The sequence below is a fragment of the Tyto alba genome, unplaced genomic scaffold, assembly GCF_018691265.1.
Source record: "Tyto alba isolate M040663 unplaced genomic scaffold, T.alba_DEE_v4.0 Super-Scaffold_42, whole genome shotgun sequence".
NCBI lineage: Eukaryota > Metazoa > Chordata > Aves > Strigiformes > Tytonidae > Tyto > Tyto alba.
The window spans coordinates 3,728,830-3,742,066 of record NW_024881318.1 but is presented as its reverse complement, the minus strand read 5'-3'; the positions used below and the strand labels follow the sequence as shown (position 1 = coordinate 3,742,066).

The 13,237-nt window shown below is 49.2% G+C and overlaps 2 long non-coding RNA genes across 2 annotated transcripts in view; both read right to left on the bottom strand.

Moving 5' to 3' along the window:
- The window catches only part of LOC122154643, a 3,005-nt gene extending 1,550 nt beyond the window's left edge, over positions 1–1,455 (bottom strand). Inside the window, exons 1-3 of the long non-coding RNA XR_006166677.1 lie at positions 1,382–1,455; positions 978–1,047; positions 176–460 (exon numbers count right to left, since the gene is read on the bottom strand). This is a non-coding gene — a long non-coding RNA (uncharacterized LOC122154643). The remainder of the gene's footprint in view (positions 1–175; positions 461–977; positions 1,048–1,381) is intronic.
- An 8,148-nt stretch (positions 1,456–9,603) lies between these two features.
- Positions 9,604–12,112, bottom strand: LOC116965535. The gene is made up of 4 exons (XR_004409449.2): positions 11,517–12,112; positions 11,316–11,398; positions 9,789–9,886; positions 9,604–9,682 (listed from the first exon to the last, which is right to left on the bottom strand). It is a non-coding gene; the product is annotated as an uncharacterized LOC116965535 (long non-coding RNA).
- Positions 12,113–13,237: the final 1,125 nt, after the last annotated feature.

The window sequence follows — 13,237 nt, the reverse complement described above, 5'->3', positions numbered from 1 at the left end:
GAGCACCTCAAATATTTTCCCCTCTGTTTGTAGCCACTCCCAGTCGGGAGACACCTCCCGGGTGCCGGCACCGAGCCGTGGCTGGTGGCAGCATTTTGGGGGGGCCCGCACCCCCCCGCCCTGCTCCCTTCCCGGGCAGGCAGCGCGGCCTTTTCCTACAGCGACTCAATCTCACCTCGGCTTCCCGAACGGCGAGAGGTTAGGAGGGAGCCCCGTCCTTGGCAGTCCGTCATCGCGGCCCCGGCGGGGCTGGGGCAGGTGCTGCCGGCCGCTCACGCTGCCCCGGAGGTGGCCCCGGGAAGGGGCTGGGGGGCCCCGCGGCCAGCGCTCCCGAGCAGAGCCAGCGGTGGTCCCCGCTCCGTTCCGGCGGCACCTCCGGGGTGCCGAGAGCGCGGCCGTGCCTCGCGCCCTCCGTCCCCGCTGAGCCGGGCCTGCAGCAGCTCCGGCGGGCTCTGCTCCGCTGGAAATAAGCACATCCATCCCAGGAAGGTCGGCTCAGGATTAAAAAAAAAAAAAAAAAAAAAAAACCAAACCCAAAACATATGCACTCACCTCACCGACAACACGAAGACCAAATGCAATGCTGACGCTTAAATTTAATCAGCTGCAATTATTTGCGCACAAGTCAACTAATCTATTCCCAGCCCTAAACGTGCGATAAGATCCTTTAAAAGAAGCGCGGCCCGCGTTTGCGCCGGGCTTTTTGCCATCCCTGGTTTTCAGCTGCCCCTTTTTTTTCACAGCTGCAGGTGGTTTACGCAGTGGAAGATCTCCCTGTAGTTACCCCATTTGCAGCCAGGACCAGGCGTGGAAGCAAAAAGCCCAAAAGGCCGCGGAAAAGGCAGGATAGAGCGGTCTGACACCCGGCGATGGGCTCCGAGTCCTCCCTGTCATTGAAAGTCACCGTGCCCCCGACTGCTCAGAAGTTTCACACTCAATTTTTCTGATGTCTCTCATGAAAAATGATATTTCCTTACCCATCAGAGAAGATATTTTCCCCGGCAGGTATGCTGTCGAACATGTTGCATTCACAACATGACACAAAGTCTAAAAATCACAGAGAGACTAATTACTGGAGGAAAATTACACCAAAAGACCAATTTCCTGGTGATGGAGATGACAGCCCGGCGCCCGGCCCCCCGGCCGGTTTGGGCAGCTCGCCCGTGAGACGCTGTCACACGCCGCTGCCCTGGCGCCACGGGGGAGAGGGGCTCAGCACCCCAGAGCCCCCCCCGCCCCCCCAACCCGTCACCAGCCCCCGATGCCTTTGGGGCAGGGAGGGGACGGCTCCTGCCCGCCCCCCCTCCAGCACCTGGGAAATTGGATTTGCCAAATATCCCGCCCGAAGGATGCGATCCCCCAGCCCCCCCCTCGCACTCACCGGTCCCCCGGGGATCCCGGCGGGATGAACGTCGGGGGCGCGGCGACTGGGGAAAACACCAGGATTCAGACCCGGCCCCCCCCGGGTCCAGCACAGCATCCAGCCACCTAAAATCAATTTAGAAAGACTTAAAATGAAGACCTGCCATACCTCCTTTCTCTCTGTTTTCCATCCTTTATCAGAAAATTAATATTACTTCATAAAGCAATATTAATTCTTACGTAGAAATGCAATTCACTTAATGCTGCAATAGCTACAAATACAGTCAAATAATCCTTCAACTCTAAGACTTTATATAAAAGCAAAAATGCCACAAAGATAATTTATATGAAAGCTGAGGTATGGTTGATGAATTAGTTCATATTTACCTAGATTATGTATAATAAATGTAATGTATATCATTTATATCTACATAGTTCTAATTTAGTTGGAATCGGAAAATAATGCAACATGAATTCATATGAAAAACAATTTTGTACAGGAAAATTAAAATGGTAGAGCATATTGTTTTATATGAAATATTGAGCTGTGTAATCTTATTTGTTATATGCTTTAAGCAGACTTCAGTAGGAAAACCATATTTGTTCCCTTTGGAGCTTCTTTATAAGTGTATAAAAGCTTTAATTTCATACGGTCATAAACGGGTTGAATTTTACAAAAATGCCATCGTTTTTCTCCCTTTTTCCATCAGCATTAAAATGTGATAAGCAGATATTCAGAAACGCACACCAGCTCTTTCTTTTGCGTTTAGTTATTCAGAGAGCTATGTTAATCAAAACCAATTATTAAAAACTACTGGCGATTGCTAAGGATCAGTTTTGCGGAAAACGAACTAAAACAAAGCAAAGCAAAAAAATAAAAACAAACAAAAAAACCACCACAACAACAACAACAAAAAAAAAAAAAAACAAAAAACAACCAACCAACCAACCCAAAAAAATGCAAAAAACCAAACCAAACCAAACCAAACCAAACCAAACCAAACCAAACCAAACCTCAAGATATTTTGCCTGCTCTGCTGTACCAAGGCGCCTGGGGGACTCGGGCGCTGCGGCTGTAACCGATCCCCGGGATGGAGCGGTGGGGACAAAGCCAGTGAAATAAATTGCCAAGAGCAAGATGTTCCCCGTAAATGCCATTTTGAGACTTCACCTTTTCCCCTGCTGCCCTGAAGGCAATATTGCAAGCGGTTTAGCAACAAGCTGCGGGAACGTTTCTGACACAAGGAGCGGCTTCCAGAACGACGCGGCGTCAAAAACCACTGGAAACCCAACTGGAGGGCGAGATGAGCCCCAGCGACGGGTCGCGCCCCAGCGAGCTGCCTTTGGGTTGTCTCCGGCCCAGGCACGTTCCTCACGCCTCGGAGGGGAAAGAACCCGTAAGACGGGGCAGGGGGTGTGAGAAGAGGCGTCCCCAGGAGGAAACGGTTGACTTCTGCCCGATTTTCCTGTATTCTCGGTAACGCGGTGCTGAAGCGGGGAGGAAAAAGGGAGCTGGTGTCATTGTTAGAGCTTGAGCTGGGTGCCAAGCTGCCAGGATGCTGCCAACGATAACGGAGTCTTTAAGATGTCTATTAAAAACCCCCGGTATTCTGAAATGCAAGAGAACTAGCCTTGTGCAGAGGTAGAAAGTAATTATGCAATTCTTATGTAAAAGATGCAAGCTTATTTTCAGGGAATGATGCATGGCCTTACACATGACGTCTCGATTTCTTCCCGTTCTGGAGTACACCGGAGATGTCTCACTCTTCCAGCTCTCCAGGGCTAGAGTTGGCTTCTTCCGCCACTGAAAACCAGAGCCAGGGGGACTTGTCAGAGGTAAAAAAAAAAAAAAAAAAAAAAATTCTTCGATCAAATCAATTTTTAAGCAGCCTGCATAGCTGTGTGCAGCGCATACAGCTGATCCAAAGCCCGTGAACACATATAAGAAAGGTGAATTTGATAAAGAGTAGTCCTGCATTAAAAAAAAAAAAAAGAAACGAACCAAACCAAGCGATTGACACGGGTAAGTGTTGGACGCTGGCACAGTGTCTGGGTTCAGAAGTGCCACGGCCGAGGTGCCGGGCTGCTGCTGGGGGCAGAAGCACGAGGGCTGCTCTGCGTGAAGCGGCCGGTGCCTCCGCTGGCGGAGGGAGGGGGCTGCCCTTCGCCTTCGCTGAGGAGACGGTCGAGGCCCCGTGTCCAGGCCGTGGGGGGTTCCCAGCCGCCGGATCAAAGTCCCACGAGCCCAGCTTGGATTTGTTCCGCTGACCCCACGGCGGCGGAGCCATCCTTCTGCTGGGGTGGTGGCCTCCGCCGGGACACACGCCGTCTCCACACACGTCCTCCATCCCTCTGCAGCTCTCCTCGGCCCGGACTCAAGGCTCAGCGCAGTCCCAAGGCTCGTTCCTCCTCTTCATCCTTCGGGCTGGTCACCTTGACTTTCTCAGCGGGGCTACCGACCTTGACTAACTGGTCGGGCTGTGGCTGGAGACGTGTGGGGGTTAGCTGGCCCCAGGTGGGGCTGGGTGGCCACGGGGCATCGCCACATTCACATCTGCAAGCCGCAGCGGCCGGGTCAACAGCTCCGTAACGCTGGCAAGACACGGGGAAAGGACCGGGGTGATGTAAAGGTACAACTCACCACGGAAATACGTGCCCAGCCTGCCCCGGGAGCTTTCAGAGAATGAGTATTCCCAAGCTATCACTTGTTATTTTGGACTATAAGTAACACATCACCCGATTGTGAAGAAGGTAGTTTAGCACAAGGCCCTGGCTAGAGTCACCCAGTGAACTAAAACGATGTATGAAATGTGTTTCACGGGGAGTTGTAATACAGATTAGTTACAGTTGCAAGCAAGGTCTAGCTCTTGAAAAAAATGGACTGATAAAATACATATTTTAGATCTCCAAGGAGATCTTGCCAGCTCTCAAAATAGTCCACGAAGTAATCCTGCGATTATGAATCCCCCTTTTTCTTTGATTTAGCACCATCCCCTTCAGGAAAAGATTCCCCCAGCTTAAAGTGCTTTGGAAAATACTCCCCATCTATGCTCACATAGAATTATTTTTGCCTCCTTCCAGCCCCTCCTCCATCTGCTCCACTCTCCTCACTCCTCCAGGTTAAGTACTTTCCCCTGACAAATATCCACTGCAATTCATTTCATCTGAAATGCCAACAGTTCTTAACTGAATAAAATCCAGAATTACTTCCACGTGCCTCATATAAGTGAATACAAACCCAGTCCTAACTGTGATATCCTCCACAGAACAGCACTTTTATTCTGCGTAGAATAGGATGAAAACTTCCCGCCACAACTTTAATTTTTCAGTTGTAAACCATCCTTTCCCAAGACCACTTTTGCTGGTTGTTTGTTTTCTCTCATGGACAACTTTTTAGTTTCTAGGTTCCCTTATCGTTCAGGTCATACGCCCCTCCCCAGCCCCGGGACAGAGACTCTGTCCATCAGCGGGACTGCGTCGCTTCCCTTTATCGACCTTTTCTGGCTCAAGAAGCAGCTCCAAGACTTTAGACTTTTATAACCATCACTCGTGCAGCTAAACGTGAACTGCCCTCAAGAAAGAAGAGCCCAGTGTGCAAGGTGGCTCGGGGAGGAAAGCCGGGTTGGACAGTCACACAGTTGAGTTGGTTCTGTGTGCGTTTGGCTACTGAAATGCCACTTTTTGCGGGGCACAAGGCACGCCTGCGTTTCGGTGCTCCGCTCGCTGGCGAGGTGATCACCCCATGCCTGCGCTTACCTTGATACCTACATCACCACGCAGGACTCGGGATTTACAAAGATAGAAGCCATGAAAGATGAAAGGGCACGAGATTCAAAACGGGAGGAAGAATAGATTAGTATTTCCTGGAAGCTCACTAAAGGGCAAAAAAAGGCATTTTCCCCGTGAATGGCGTACATATAATCTCTCTGTTTCACTGCCTCAGACCGCAGAGCAGAGAGGCAGTGGTCTTGGTGAGCAAAATACATGTTACAAAGGTTAGAAAAAGTCACCGAGCAATTTTTATTGTCTGTTTTTTTTTTGTCAGGATGCTGAAAGTTGAAAATTTCCCCCAGTGTTAATAATACAGTATTAGTTACACACGACTGCTTTACTGGAGTTAAACCAACATGACTCCTGCTCACTCAGACCTGAATTTCTCCAGCGGCCAGCTATTTAAGAAAACAAAAGCCGTCATCATTTGCAATATAGGTCAGTACTTAGTATGACAGGAGCCTGCACGCAGACCAAGCGCTATTTTGAACTCCGAGCATTTGCAAAACATGCCACAGGAACATTTGCTTTGAGGGGAAATTGTGGCACTGGGCGTTTCAAAGATAAAACTCCTGCAGAATCCCCGCTTGAAAAGAAACCACATCCCAGCAGACCGATAGCCTAACGCACAGATACTCATCTATAGGCCAACACAGCTCGGATGGGTCCAGATTATTTGTTTGGATGATTTGGGGGGTTTAGGAGTGAAAGAAAATCCACTGCTGAGACTTTCCCTGCTGACAAAACGGGGCCAGGGTTTTTCCTCTGACCGATGCTTTGCCGACCATGGGAGTTGGCAGCGGTTACAGGCAAGGGGTGGGAGCTTTGACGCTCCAAAGTCATTTGTTTTCATCCCTTTCACCATCCACCAGCCTTTGCATCCAGTACAACTTTAAAAACACATTTGCTCAGCATTAGCCCTGCTATTCCGTGTGGAATCCCATAAATTACAGCTGTTGCTAGAAAATTAAGATGTATATAGGGAAATCATTCACAAACCCTCTATCTGTTGCATCTGGAAGTTCTGGAGTGTTGATTAGTTAAATACATAATTACGAGATAGCCTTAAAGGCAAAAGTTGTAAGCAGTGACTTTTGCTAAGGAGTCTCCTGTTGGTGTTATCATACGAAATATAAAATGCTGCGAGTCTAAAGAATAAATTTATCTTAAAGGAAAAAGTTGAAAGACTCGCGCTGATGATACAACTTCTTCAGAACATTTCTTCACAAGTTAGATTATAATTAAATACAAATTAATTACTCCCACAAAGCATGTCATTTAGGCAAAAGCCTGCGTTTTTGAGGACTGTTAGCATCTTGTTCTGCAATTACACAGCTTGGAAGCATAGTTTGGTTTCATTTTTGTACTATTGCTTCTAGACTCTATACGTTCACACCCATTTCAAAAGAAACCATTCATTTCCACATGCGGCGTGGCGGTAACGCAAATAACACGTTGGCACGAGCCAGACCAGGAGGGACTGACAAACTCAAAACCAACTGGCACCCAGTTGGAGCCCTGAGAAGTGACCCAGCAACATTTTCCATTTTGTTTCTGAATCCTTTCAAAATTCTTTCGCTGAAAATTTTATCAAAAGTGCAATGGTCCCGTAAACCATTTCAGTTTCAACAAAAGTATATTTGCCAATGAAAAACTGTTCAAATGTTCTTTTTTTTCTGCCAGCTTTAACTGCTCTGAGTCGTTGAAAAAAAGCTCTGGGAATTTCTAGGGGATAATTGTTTTAACCATCCAGCCTCACAGCTCATTATCATGAGTTCTTTATCTAGAGGAAAATCTCTGCTAACATGAGGAGTCACTGGGAACTCTCAGGTGTTTTGTGCCTTTGAAAAAACAAGCTGTTTGACTGAATTTCTGAATACAGCTTTTTTTTTTTTTTTCCCCCCTCTGGAAGCAGAGTTATACTAAATGACATCGTATGACAATTTATTATTTATGCATGCTATTAGAAGTGCTGACTGCATACCCAAAGTATAACATTTGAAACCATGTCTTTATTTCATCCCATTATAATAAAGGACTGTTGTACCCTGACATATTTACAGCCTCGACCGGAGGAGTCGGTTATGTGCCAGATAATTGTCTATCAGCTCAATACAAAGCGCAACTGGGTCCTGTGACCAGCAAACCATCAGGAAACTGGTCCAGAGGGCCCCTCGGCTGCCCCACGCTGCTCTCAGCCTCTGCCTCCCTTCTCCCCTGGGAAAAGGGCTCCAGCCCCCCAGAAACAACCCCCCCCTGCCCAACACGCACCTCCTGACTGTGGCCGACAAACTGCTGCAGGGGAGCATTCCCGCACTGCACCCAAAGCCACCAAAAGTGGACACGAGCAGGGCACTCCTGCCAAAACCCGTGAAAATCGCCGCTGAAGGCTTATTCATTTAAATCAAACATTCTCAAAATAGAAGTCGTTTCCTGGCTGTTTGTTTGTTTTTTTTTTTTTTTTTCTTTCAGGGATAGCTGATGCCTTCACCTTTTACAAACCGACAGCTTTTTGAGATGTAGCTATAAACATTTATTTTCCCCAAAATAAAGATTCAAATTAAGCGCCGCAGGGTCAATAAAGGAACATTTTGATTGCTTTCCACACGTTATCCTTCAGGTTGCTGATTCATAAGGAACTCGGGCAGTTTTTGCCCCAGTTTGGGCAAGAGGCACTGTTGGAACCTAAAAAACTGCGGTGGGACCAGGAGCGTGTTCCCTGCCCGGGATTTAAAGAAATTCCTGGCTGGTAGCGGCAGCCAGAGCAGCGCTGAAGGCGCTCGCCACGCACGAAGAGAGAGCAACAGGGCAGGTAACTCCGACGTCGTGTGGAAAAGAAAGGGGCTGCGCCTACGCAGCGACCGGGTTCCCATAGTTAGCAGGGGGTGGGTGACATCCCCCCTCTGCCACCGCCTCTCCCGGGGGACAAAGAGAGGGGGGGGCTGAGCCCCCCCCCAGCCGCTCGGAGCCCGGCCGCCCTGGCGAAAGGGTGAGACACTTCCACGGGCAAAGATGCCCTCCTGCCGCGCTTGACGCGCAAGTGGATGTGAAGAATCCGATGAAGAGCTAGATTAGGGCTTTTAAAATAATTGTGATAAATGACAGCATCTGCATGCGCTAATTTCCCTCAAGATGTGTTAGATTAATTTTATGAAATTAACGTCCAGAATAGCAAACGTTAGCCATTCGCGTGACCAACGCTCTGAATCCGTTTGAGCTCTGGCAGCTCCGCGCGTGCTTTCAAGCTCTTGGGATCCAGGGACCAACTCGGGGTGAGGGGGAACACGCGGAGGGAGCCCAAAGCTCGGGAAATTCACGTCACGGGGGTAACCCAAGAGCTTGGGAAGTTCGCTGAATGGAGCATCTAGCCAGGACACTCAAAGTTCAGGGCTTGGCACGAATATTTTCCAGTGGTATTCCTGTGTGTTTGGGTACTCCAGGTTGCATGCTGCTCGCCCCGAAGGGTGAAGGATCCTTTAATCACGTTTGCTGAGTCCTGCGAGCGACTCGCAGCTGGCGCCAGGCAGTTCTCAGAGCTCAACAGGACCTGACCCGGGCTCTCCAGCACCGTGCATGACGCTTAATCCCACATAAGACACAGCTGAAGGGGACGGTACGCTACCGGTTCCCTTTCCTTTTGACAGACTGCAGGGAACAGAAGGTGATTTTTACTGTCCAGAGACGTGTGAAGTGCTGCAATCCCCTGCTCCTTCCTCCTTCTCAAGATCTGGGACTAACTCTCCAGTGCCACCAAGTTGACATGGGTGTTTGAATACACACCGTCTTCTCATCTGGTTCAACGAGCTTCATCCCAAGGAACGCGATGTCTGTGAGATACGAGCATCTGGAGGAAGAATGCTGAGCTGAAACTCAGCCCAGAGGAAATGGAAGTTGGAAGAAATATGGTAACACTTAGCAGAGCAAGCCAAGACCATGACTCTCTCCTCTGCTGAGGGAATCCACACTCCGGCTGCCAAAACCTGGTTACTGCAGGCAGCCTACTCTGCTGGTTGGGCTGGACCGTCAAGAAACAAAAAGATGATCCTTGTATTGGCCCCGTCCCTTCCAGGCTACCAACGGCGGCAGCTCCACGCCACACCTCGAGCCAGCCCTTCTACCTGAACCTCAAACCCACCGGAGCTCTGCTGAACGGCAAGCACAAGGAAAGCAGAGCAGGTTTTGTAACCGCAGCGCAGAGGTGACCGAGGCCTCTTTGGTTCTCCTGCTTCTGGATCCCACCAGGTCCTTGCCGATCCCTCCGAGTAAGGAGGTGAGACCCCAGGACTCGGGCAAGGAGGGGCTGCAGAGCATGGGGATGCATTAGGCCCACGGGGAAACAGAGAGCCTCGAGCAAGAGATTAAAAAAAGAGTTTCTATGAAGAATGCAAAACTGCCCCGGTTATTCTTTGAAGCGCCCGTGTACGTGTGCATATCGGCACTCGGGTTAAAACCAGAGTTTCCAGGAGCTCACCTGCACGGTCCGAACCGCTGCGAGTGTCACGGTGTGCCTTACAGCAACCTTCCTCACCACCGTTTTCACGCGCCGCTTCTAGAACCAAGGACACGGAAAACTTAAGAGGAAAGAGCGAAAAACAGGACGACACATTCCTAGAAGACGTACAACGGCCTTAACGGCGCGCTGCAGCTGGACTTACGCCTGGAAAGGGATCCACGTTCCGCCTGCCGGGTGTTGGAGCCCTTATGGCCAAAGCCACCTCCCGAATCGTGGAAGGGTCCAGCTGGACACTTTGTTCTGAGGAAGAAAACACACGAGGTACCGACCGGGATCAATCCACCTGCACTCAAATTCACACCTCCAACACCGACCCAACAGGACACGCCTCGGCCTCAAAACATTTGCTTTTTTCCTGCCCTTTCAGTGTATTTCCCCATGAGCCTCAAGATGAAGCAGACTTCTTGCTCAGGCAGAACTCACAACTGAGGCAGCCCTGAGCCACAGGGTTCCAAAAATCACGCTTAACTGCGATTATCCCTGTCTGATAACAATTATCAACTCATGTTACGTATGGAATGCATTCAGGTTCGTTTAGAACTTTAAAACATTTCTGCAATCCGACCGTAGGGATTTTTATTTTTTTCTATGCATTACACACGCACAGAGACATCTATCTTGATGCGTGAGCGTATCTATCTGTATACACACACACACACAGGACTCGCACACCCACGTGAGCACATCACTGAGGTTGCACCACGGCTGTTGTCAGCTCTTGCTTCAGTTCCCCGTTGCGATCGGAAGTCCTGACCTCACCCATAAATGTCCCTGTACAGTCCCCAAGGGCTCCGGGGTGTCATTTCAGCAGAACTCTCCGCACACAGAGTCATCTGTCAGTAAGTGTTGTGTTTTCTCTGCTGTAGCAGCGCTACACAGGTACTCTGCTCTCTGCAAACTCACACATGTATGTCAAGTTAATTCTCACTCGCTAATTCTGAGGAAAAGAAAGCCGACTTCTGTTAGAAGGACTTGGGCTTGGGAATGGAAAGTGGAGGCGGAAATAAGGATCTGTGGAGTTTGGGGGTTTTTTGGCTGGATTTAGCAAAGAAGGCAAGTTTGCTTTTCTTCTGCTAGCTTGGGCATGAGTGGGGCTGCAGGGGAGAGGAATCCCGTAACAAAACTGCACGGGCAGCACATGCTAACTGGGGGGATAGGCGGAGGCTGCAGCCAGCTCGTGGGGAGCAGGGAGAGCTGCAGCCCCTGGAATTAATCTTCAGCTTTTGGGACGCTTATAAGTTTTCTAATGAAACATGTACCTCACTGAAGCCTCTACGACTGCAGTCAACAGCGGGTGAGTCCCTGGCCGGAGACTGAAGGGTGAAGGTTCTGCAGGAGCAGCAGCCCGAGCGCACTGAAACAGCGTCTGTCTCATCTTTTAAAATAACTTCACCTTGGCAGGTGGCAGCAGCGGAGGCCACGAGCGACGCTGCGGGAGGCACACAAGTGCAGCGTTAGCCACCCACAGCTGCAGAGAGCCCAGTATTTGGTGGCCCTTTACAGCCCCAGCTCCCCACATCAAGTCACCTTTAACACCTGCTCATGGCCCTGAGAGAAAACATTTAGAAATCGAAGCTTGTTCTACCATAGGGGACAGGGCCAAACGCAACAGAGCACGTAATTTTTAAACGTTACCTATTATTTAGCAATATTACTTTCTAGAGAGTACCTCTAGCTCAATTTTTGAATGCTGGGAGAAGCCAGGATTAAGCCGTCAGTCTTGCAGGGGACTGTTCCAACCAGAGAGGCAGCCTGCAAAACAAAAGGCAACAGGCAGGCTGAAGGGGATCAGCGGAGAGAGCTGCTCTTCACGGCTACGTGTGCCGATACGGGAACAAAAAGGGAGTTATTGCAGCCCCCCACCTCTCACCCGAGGTCCTGCCAGCAGCGGGCGGGTTTGGGGTGATCCATCTGAATGAAGATTCACTCTGGCAGTTACAGATCTGAATTAGAAAAAACAATGAGACAATCTGTCCGGGTGCCTAATAGAGACACATAGTTGAGACACCTCTGAAATTTAGGTGAATTCATTTAAAACAACACAGACATGCAAAATCATATAAGTTAACCTTTTAACCGGGCACATAACATTTCTAATCCTTTTCACGTCTCCAAATGGAGAGGAAATTTCCAGGATCAAATGTAGCTGCTACAGCACGGCTGAAAGGAACAGAGCCAGGATTATTCCCCATCCATTCACTGAGAGTGATCCTGGCTCTCACGGTGCTGTAGTTTTGAGGACTTCCATAGATTTACCTGCACCTCCCGCTGCTTCCACCCCTGCACAGAACACAGGCCCTGATGAAAACATCTCTGCCATCTTCCCCTCCTAAACCGGGTCATTTTTGTGTCGGAACAGCAGTGTCGGCCCCTTCTGTACACTGAGAATATCAGCAACAACCAAAACAAAAAATAACATTTTACAGGTGTGGAAGGACGCCGGCGACGCCGTCGGCTCGGTGTCTGTGTGTGCCATCCATTTCGCTCCCATTAGCAGCTGGAACTCAGCACACATTTACAAGCATTTTGATTTTGTCTCTGCATTGTTTTCAATTAGAGGCTTTTTCGCATGTGACGCACCAAGGGAAAAACAACTCTTAGAGTTAGAACTAAGGTACTCCCGGAGACAAATGTGATTAATGGGATAATCTTGTAGATTACAATAGTTAGAGGCAGTTCCTGCCATTTCCCACTCTCCAAGGACTGGTTCTGCTCACATCCAATATAGACAGCTGCAGATTCCTCAGCACCATTAGTATCCAATGTAGGAACACGTTCGACATTTTAAAACTCCTGCAATGTGCCCCTTCTATAATTGTGTATTGTCTGGACTGAGTTTTACAAATTAAAGCTTAAATAGAGTAATTTCTCGACTGAGGGAATTTTTGTGGAGTTAGTTGCGTACACGCTTACCTTTGCATAAATATATGCACACACCCACTCCCCCCCCCTTGGTGCTCACATCTATTGTGAATATTATCCTTAAGTTCATCACGCCCTAATTAAACAATGATCAAGTGTTCTTAAATAACCCCGTTGTCCCCGGGAAGAGGTGCACCTGATGGGTAACAGCAGCGATGGCTCCTGGTTTCCACCTGCACTCGCATCCAAGCAGAGGGCTGCAAACACACGGCGGGAGGCACCTCCTGAACGAGTTTCCTCAGCTCTACAAGTGGACACTGCGGGAAGGGTTAATTGTGATAGCTCCCGTTCAATTAAAAATCAGGTCGCTACTGAATTCAGGTTATTTTCCTCCGGCCCTTTACATTCTGCAGCACTCCGAAAACGAATGACAAAAGATAGAATACATTTTATGAGGGAAAAATCATTTTGGCAAATATCTGGCAGCTCACCGATTTCAGATTCTGGCCTAAGAATACAAGATTAATATTTCTGGTAAGGCGATCGGCAAGGAAAATCTCTCTGCAAACACCGGCACACCGATTCTCGGCGCTGGTTTGAGTCAGCAGCGCAGCGAGGAGTGAAGCAGAGCACTTGTTTCAGGGGTTTGCTCCACGGCCAGCTCGTAACAAGTCCGGCAGCATCACCCGCACGTAGGCAGTGGCTTTTTGGGATGGGTTTGGGGCTTTT